This window comes from Aegilops tauschii, chromosome 1 (genome assembly GCF_002575655.3).
Source record: "Aegilops tauschii subsp. strangulata cultivar AL8/78 chromosome 1, Aet v6.0, whole genome shotgun sequence".
Classification (NCBI taxonomy): domain Eukaryota; kingdom Viridiplantae; phylum Streptophyta; class Magnoliopsida; order Poales; family Poaceae; genus Aegilops; species Aegilops tauschii.
The window spans coordinates 13,631,088-13,639,921 of NC_053035.3; the positions used below are offsets into that span (position 1 = coordinate 13,631,088).

At 46.1% G+C, this 8,834-nt stretch overlaps 1 long non-coding RNA gene across 3 annotated transcripts; it reads left to right on the plus strand.

Moving 5' to 3' along the window:
• Positions 1 to 3,872: 3,872 nt before the first annotated feature.
• LOC109747733 (uncharacterized) lies at positions 3,873 to 7,092 on the plus strand. Of its 3 annotated transcripts, XR_002229218.3 has the most exons (5): positions 3,873 to 4,104; positions 4,884 to 5,048; positions 5,136 to 5,864; positions 6,524 to 6,758; positions 6,846 to 7,092. It is a non-coding gene; the product is annotated as an uncharacterized lncRNA (long non-coding RNA). The 3 variants fall into 3 exon arrangements; XR_005773115.3 differs by lacking the exon at positions 3,873 to 4,104 and having other exon boundaries at positions 4,129 to 5,048; positions 5,136 to 5,872; XR_005773093.3 differs by lacking the exon at positions 3,873 to 4,104 and having other exon boundaries at positions 4,132 to 5,048.
• Positions 7,093 to 8,834: the final 1,742 nt, after the last annotated feature.

Here is an 8,834-nt window from a genome sequence, read left to right on the forward strand (position 1 = left end):
GGGGACTTGGATTTCCAATCCATCCGTTCCTCCGCGGGCTCCTGGAGTTCTACGGCCTCCAGGTGCATAATTTTACTCCCGCCGCCATATTACACATCGCTGGCTATGTCGCCCTTTGCGAGCTGTTTTTGGGCTGCAAAGCTCATTTCGAGCTATGGAAGAGGCTATTCTGCCTCGTACCTTGTACACAGGAGGGGTCAATATATCAAGTGGGCGGAGCCGAAATATGGTGCATCGCCGGGACAGGTTACCTGTCCAATACTCCGAAGAAGACATCCGAAGACTGGCCTTCGGAGTGGTTTTATATGGAGGACGTCCCCCTTCCGGACCCTATTCGGATGGGCCTTCCTGAGTTCGTCAACGCTCCCTGAAGAAACGCCGCAGCTGGCGCCCTCGGAGCCCCCAGGAGGAACATAACGGAGAAGTCCTTTACCTGATGGGCCGGATAAGGATGCTGGCCAAATCAGGATTGACAATAATCGAAGTTATGTCAATATGTATAATGCGGGGGGTGCAACCACTTCAATATCGGGGACAACCCATGTGGCACTTCAATGGAGAAGACGATGCCACCCGCTGCGGTCGTAAAGGTCTGGACTCCGTCGCTGCTCTAGCGAAAATACTGTCGGATTTGTATAAAGGAGAGGAAGAGGAGTTCATCCGCATCAAGCCACGGGATATATTCTCCATGTACAACCCCCCAAACTAGGTGAGCTGCTACCTTTTACTCCAGACCTTCCAGCATTCTTTGTCATAAATATTTACTTTGCTATTTCATAGCAGGAACTGCGAAAAGCTGTGAGGGAGGTCCACAGCTCGCCTCCACAACCAGAGGACCCTGACCGGGCCCTCGACTCCGGACTCGAAGAAGATCCGGACACATTTGTGGAGCTATTGACAAGACGTTCTATAAATTGAGCTACGACGATGCCATGGTGGCCATCATAGCCGATTATCCTGGACTACTCCCTGCATCGCATGTAAGTAAAACCGGAGTCCCAACTTCCGAGAGGGATCCCTTTTTCTACACTTCACCTACCGCACACATATGGTGTCTTACAGGGAAGGCCCTCGGGACGCCATGCCGAACCCACAGTGACTCATCAACAAGGGGCACCGAAGCCGGGTAGGCTTAAAAGGAAGGCGGTCAGGACTGAGACACCGTCGCAGAGGTATGAAAAGGAACCCCACTCCGTGGTTGTCGTCTTTTAAAATATAATAATGCCCATCTTTCCTAGTAGGAAAAACGCTCGCCGGACTATAACCAGAGAGGTTGCCGACCACGCCTCCACCAGTCAGGCTCCAGAGCTGGACTTAGAAGCGGACGCTAACATGGGGCCAACACCAGACGTTCCTCCTACAGAGGATGCAGATAGGATGTCTGCTACGAATTCCAAAGTGGAGAGCGCCATGAATCACAGGCGTCGTCGGGCCGTACTCCGCGACGCTTGTTTCTCCCAAGAGGCGTTCGATGCCTTCAACTCAGGGGACGCGTACATCCGAGCTGCTCAAAATGGTCTTGCCAGAGCCACGGACCAGTATGTAAAGGATATACTGGTAAGAAAATCTAATAATTATGTATATTAGTAGCCCCTGAGACTTGAAACAGTTGGCACAACTGATATAAGGATCATTGTTTTGCATAGGTTCTTACAGAGAAGAATACCCAGTTGTCTCAAGAGCTGGAGGAGTGCAAAGCCCAGCTTCAGGCCGCAGTTGCAGCAGTAAAGGAGTCCGAGAAGGCCCCATCTGGTAACACTTGTTTCTATGACATGTACGAGGTAGTATGCGGCATGCATGCAAATCTGACAATAGATTCTGCAGATGATCCCGAAATGAATCTGGAGGTCATGCAAGGGGATGAGAAACATGCTCAATGACAGTTAAAGGCTGGCGAGCACGTTCTTAAGAAGGTTAGGCAGGAGAAAACGATCTCCAAGATGCCAATATCCGGCTGAGTGTTGAACTGAAAGATGTTCGGGCCCAGCTCGCTGACTCCGTAAAGGAGAATAAAAGGCTTCGACGCGACATTTTTAGTACGTGCTTAAACGAACTTTTACAGAGTTCGGCGAAGAAACCGGCTAACAGAGTTATATCTGTAGGTATGCTGACGGGTCTTCCCGCAGAAGAGATGCCCGGGTCTACAGGTGATCTTCTGCCCAAGCTCTCACAACTGCATGAACAAGTTCGGCAGGTGATGCATGGCATTGCCCAGGCCTTGTGACCGTCCGCCTCCCTGCCAGGAGGCATGGGGGAGCTCATAGAGATGCTCAAGGGAGCGCGGCGGCGCTTCCGATTATGGAAGATATCTGCCTGCCGACAAGGTGCGAGGGAAGCCTGGGCCATGGTGAAGACTCGATATACCAAGGCTGACCCGAACCATATGGCCGAAGTCGGGCCTATGGGGTCTGATGGGAATGAAATCCCCGTCAGTTTCGTGTATGACCAGGTGAAATTAGCCGCAAAGTATTCCCAACAGGACTGTAGGATAGATAGCCTGTTGGATGGTATAGAAGAAGAATTTAGTCAGTCTAAGTGACTGTGTACTTCAGTTGACATATATTGTCCCTAGCCGGATTGTAGATCATTTGTCATGGCAGACCTTTTCACTTCGACCTCCGGACCCGACAGTCCGGAGTGTATCCGAATACCCGCTCAGTTATGTAAAAACCAGGGTATGCGTGGAAACCAGGCGTAGAGGTCATAAGTGCTTGAACAGACAAGTACCCAACTAGCTATGTTATATTACATGGATAGTAAGAAACATCTTCCAGGGAGAATAGTTCCGTTAAGGGTTCCTTTCCCTGGGTACGCATGCATTAATGTGCATGTCCGAACTGCGAAAGTAGACGCAGGATATGAACATCTGGGGGCGTGTATTATGATAAATAAAAGTAATCTTTTGTTCACTGACTGAATATTCCCTTAAGAACGCTAGCTTTCGGCTTCACCCAGTCTGAGGTACACATCCGGCTGACCAGGCAGTAACAATCGCAGAGGTGCTCCCCTTATGCCCTAGCCGAATTAACGGGAACGTAGGGCATAAACACAAGAGCCAGGCAACCCAGCTTAGCCAAAACTTAAGTCATATCAATGCATATAGTGGCAAAGAAAAGGTACATGTGGAAAAGTAACGCATGTGCGGAGGGCATAGAGCCCGAAACATAGCTATATTAAGCTTCTGTATAAGAAGCCCCCAGGTATAATGAGCACGCCTAGCGCGTCAATATTGTGTAGTCAAGACACATTTTAACCTTGTAAGGCTGTGAAAAAAAAGGGAAGAAAGAAAGAAAGAAAAGACAGATAGCTGATATAAAAAATGACGGAGGTGAGGAGACGAACACGTAGTCCGGAACTAGGCGTAGAACCTTCGGAGTCTGGCTGCGTTCCATGGGTTTGGCTCGAGTCGATTGTCCGATGCATCCCGCAGACGGTACGCTCCACCGGTCAGAACTTGGTCGATAACGAAGGGACCTTCCCATTTGGGCTCGAGTTTGTTCTTTTTCTTCTCTGGTAGGCGTAGAACTAGTTCGCCAACATTATAAGTTTTGGCCCGTTCTTCTCTGCTTTGATACCGTCGAGCCTGTTGCTGATAGAATGCAGAGCGGGCTTTTGCCACGTCACGCTCCTCCTCCAGGGCGTCCAAAGTGTCCTGCCGATCAAGCTCGCACTACAAGGATACCCCCTATAAAGCAACATATATTCTACAACGTTTTCAGTACATGTTGCAAAATTCAGGTTAGATACACATATAAAGTGTTGTAGGATATGCGTTGTTGCTGCAGCAAGTAGAGCCCAATGCACTAACACAACCTTTTGTCTAGCCCAGCCCAAGTTGGCTTTCACGATTAATCTAGGTCGTTACCTTTGCCCCAGCATCCCCTATTCCTCTCAGGCCCTCCCACGCCGGCCGCCGCCACTCCTTTGCGCGGCTGCGACCTACCTGCATCCCAGCACGCCACCCCTCACGACTCCCCTGCGACCCTCCGTCCCGGCGCGCCGTCCCTCGTCACCACTCCCGTGGCCCTGCATCCCGGCGCGCCCCCCCTCGTCACCGCGGCCCTGCATACCGGCGCGCCGCCCCTCGTCAAAGGCGGATCCAAGGTACGGCCATGAAGAAGCACACATAGCCGCATCCCTCATTCCACATCTGTAAACCCTCGCGGTACCAATGCATCATCTTCATCTGTAGACTCGTTCATCCTTCTCGGGCGCTCCTCCTCCTAATCGTTCTCCGCTATTCACGTGTCAACCATGTAAAACAATCCAGGCAGCCTCTTGCTGGTCCCTTCTCTGTAATCTTTTAATCCCATTGCTCCAACGACGCCGCAAGCCATCTTGGCTGAGGAGGACGTCCTTCCAATCTCACATTCCATGCCCGGCCAAACTGCAATCCAGTGTAGTGGGGAAGGCGTACATCAAAGGCACTTTGTAGATGAATGGGCAGCCGCTATTGTTGGTGAAGTTGCCGAGAATAGGAATTATTGGAGACTGCTCGCAGGTATGCAAGGAGCAAGAAGAGAGTAGCTTTTTTCTTTTGAGGATTTTTATGTTGTGTTGTGCTACTGAAATTTGAGACGTACATCCTAGAGTTCTGTTTTAGGAGATACTGATGATGTGCTTTCTTTAGTTTCGGACCTCTACTTGCTATATAATGAGAAAGTACAGCCTAGAGTTTGTAATGTGGGATGCTGATGATGTGCGTTCGTTAGTTTCAAACATCTGAAGATACATATTACCCATAGTTTTAAATAGCGCGCTAAGCCTCTTAGCGGCGGACCTCTTCTAAATGCTATAGCGCAGCTATAGCGAGCTATTTAAAATGTTTGTTCATTTGTTTGGACCAAAGTCTCTTAGTGCAAGACCTTTTGTAAACGCTATAGCGTGCTATACAAGCAACTAGGCGATTCAATTCACCTAAGGCGTGGACATAGTTCTGCACAGCGAACTCAAGCACCACTTCTCATTTTGTTGGAAAGTGGATAAGTCCTTTTGGAGCATTACACGATTTGTTCAGTCCACTTCTCTATGTTCCTTGCATGCTAAAGGTACGGGTTTGCTTACTTGGATCTGTTCTTTCAATTTTATGCTCACCCAGTGATCCACATCTTAAAAGCACAAACTACTATGTTCAGATGGAATTTCTGGATAGTGTTGTTGAAGACCTGGAGGTATATGCATCAGGAGGTCAAGGTGGCACCATGGCAGTATTTATTTGAAAATACACGCGAGATCAAAAAATGATGCTAAGTTCCTCTTTCCTCATATTTTTTTCTGCTTGATTTCTTTTAATGTCGTTCTTTTGTTAAACAGATGTACTAAATAATTAAGAACATATTTGTTGCTTATTTTTTTGAAGTTCATGCATCCGATGTATGGAGCTAGAACTTGCTTAGGAAGAGCTGTTATGTAATTAAGATCTGATTTTTGTAATTTGTCGACTGAATCCATGATACTAAATTGTATGTTGTCATATATATGTTATACATACACATGTAGTTACTAGGCACGCATTGTGAGCAGATAAGTTCAGTCTCTATTAATCTTGTTAAGCCAAAATATGGCCTTGCATACATGTATTTCCATTCTCATATAATGGAATATATACTAAAGGAAAGACTCATGCTGTATGCTTCTGATTCTTGTTAAAAGTGTGTAACCTCTTAACCGCTATGCTTCCAATTTCACATAATAGGAAAAGGTCTGTAGCAAAAAAAAAGGAAGCTCACTGAGCACATCATTACAAATTACCTGGCGAAAGGCCAGGCGATGAAGAGGATAATCAAGTTGAGAGCCCCCACCGTAGACGTATAATGGCTGAATGTGCTTCTCATCAGCGCTTTGGCTGCATCCCGTGTCTCCAGGTGTGTAGGTATTGGCTTCATACAGTTCTATTTTATACATGTACGTACTGGACTGCAGATTTGTTTTTTAGGACAATTTCTTATTACTCGCATTATATAGTGTACATATGCATTGTTGTCTGCCTCGCATTATATAGTGTAAAAATTATATAGACGAGAAGGAAAAACCAGTCACTTCTTTTGTGTTATCTAAAAGGAAAACCAGTCATCTGTTTTGTGTTATGTATAGAGCATTTCAATGGATTTGTTGTGTATCACCAAAACAAAATAAATGTCCTCCTTTTATGTGTTCATCCCATATACAGGAGCCAAAACACCTCTTTCTACGGAAACATAGATATATGGTCCCTTCTAAATATTCCTTGGAATATTTTGTTTCGAGTTTCCAGTTTTATCGTCCCATAGTGTCAATCTTTTTTTTCTTCTGAATCCATGACATAAAATGACTAGCTGCGAGATTTTCAAAATGTATTACATGTTCTCTAATTACTATTACATTAAGAAAGTTATTTGATGTGTAGTTTCAGCAGCCTTACTTAGGACTATTCTCCTTTCATTTTCCATATGGAGGGACTATAATAGCAATTGATGAAGCTCTTGTAATTCCTTTACGAGTTCTTTCAATTTGATCCCGTGATGACTTTGATTTTTTCTAACAGGCAGGAACTAAAGTACTCTTGAAGAGCCTGAAAATCAAAATGGAGACATAGCTCTTCCTACAGTTGTAAGTTGTGATCCTAAATTTAAACTTGATGGTGTTGAACTTTCAAATGAATTCTGGGCAGTGCATGTCGATATGGATCTTACGAAAACCTAAGATTTGGTACGAAGTCGCGAAAACTGCTACTCTTGGTAATGCAGAAAAAAACAAAGATTGCATGGCCTTCAACCTTTGTATGTGGCTAACATCCTTCATCTATCACTACATTAATCATGTCAATGCATTGTGTATTAACAGTTCATTTTGTTTTTTGTTCGTAGATTCAAAAGATAAATGGATGATTATATGGGTGCGTGGCAAGTATGCTGATGGTGGTGGTGATGATGATGTCCCTGTTCATGATGATGATGTTCGATGATTTCAATTTTAGTTTAGTTGTAGGGATGATGTTCCTCGGTTAATTTTTAGTTAAGTTGCAGGGATGTTGATGGACGCTTTTGGTTCGAGTTTTGTTATCAAGAAAATGTTTAGATTATGCATCACATTTGGATGATGTTCCTCATGTAATATCCGTTGTTGTAATCCAACAATTTTATCTAATATATGATTTCTTCCTCGTGTGAGTATATTCTCTTGCTTTTTGTTCACTTGAAATATATAATTATCACCATTACGTGTAGCATTCATTTAATAGCTGGCAATATATATAAATTAATAGTATTCGCATTATATATGTACCAAGACTTGAAGCATTGCAAATTCTCTGTTGCCAAGCAATGGGATTTTGAATCTGTATATTAAGCACCAACATATAATAGTGTTGCACGAATCAGTTATATGTGTTGCATTTTTGCAACGGTCCCTTTTACCAACGATAGTATACGCGTTGTAATATGTGCTAGCAACACTGGATAATGCTACGCATCCCAAACCGTTGGTAAAGATACTAACAATGCATATATGGACTTTTAGATACGGAAACAAGCATTGCTATAGAGGGGTTCCTGTTGTAGTGTCGGCTTCTTTCTCTTCGTACATGCGCACTCGAGGTGAGTCATGAATGATGTCGCAGGGCAGTACTGCCTCTGCGCCGTACACCATAAAAAACGGTGTGTATCCGGTACTGCGATTCGGCGTGGTCCGCAGCCCCCATAGTACGGAGTCGAGCTCCTCTACCCAGTGCGTATCTCATTCCTTTAAGGATCGCACTAATCTGGGTTTAATGCCGCTCATGATAATATCATTTGCCCGTTCGACCTGACCGTTTGTTTGGGGTTGATAGACGAAGGCATAATCGAGCTTAATGCCCATGTTGCTGCACCAAGTTTTTACCTCATCGGCTGTAAAGTTCGAGCCGTTATCGGTGATGATGCTGTGGGGGACGCCATAGCGGTGTACAACCCCGGATATGAAGTCTATCACTGGTCCGGATTCGGCCGTTTTAACTGGTTTGGCTTCTATCCATTTGTTGAATTTATCCACCATGACCAATAGGTATTTTTTCTTATGGCTTCCCCTTTAAGGGGTCCGACCATATCAAGCCCCCAGACCGCAAAAGGCCAATTAATGGGGATTGTTTGGAGAGCGGTAGGTGGCATATGGCTTTGGTTTGCAAAAAGCTGGAAACCGACGCAACGTTGAACGAGGTCCTGTGCGTCTGCTCGGGCCGTCGGCCAGTAAAAACCTGTTAGGAAGGCTTGCTTACAAGGGTCCGGGCTGCGGCGTGATGGCCGCCAAGTCCAGCATGAATTTCTGCCAATAGTTGCCGTCCTTCCTCTTCGGAGATGCACCTTTGAAGTACTCCGGTAGCGCTTCTCTTATAAAGCTCTCCCTCGTGGACCTTGTAGGCTTTAGACCGCCGCACAATGCAACGTGCCTCGTTTGGGTCCTCGGGTAGTTCTTGCCTAGTTAGGTAAGACAAGAAGGGTTCTGTCCACGGGGCGATGACGGCCATAATCACGTGGGCCGAAGGTGTTATTTCGGTGGCTGAGCCTCCGATTACGTCAGAGTGTTCGGGATCTGGCGTTGTGGCCGGGTCCGGACTATTATTGCCGGTCTCTCCTTCCCATACCACAGATGGCTTAAACAGTCTTTCCAAGAAGATGTTAGGTGGGACGGGGTTGCGCTTAGCGCTGATGCGGGCGAGGATATCCGTCGCCTGATTGTTTTCCCGGACCACATGGTGGAATTCAAGCCCCTCGAACCGAGCTGACATCTTGAGGACGGCGTTGCGGTAAGCCGGCATTTTCGGATCCTTGGCGTCGAAGTCTCCATTTATTTGAGATATTGCGAGGTTCGAATCCCCACTC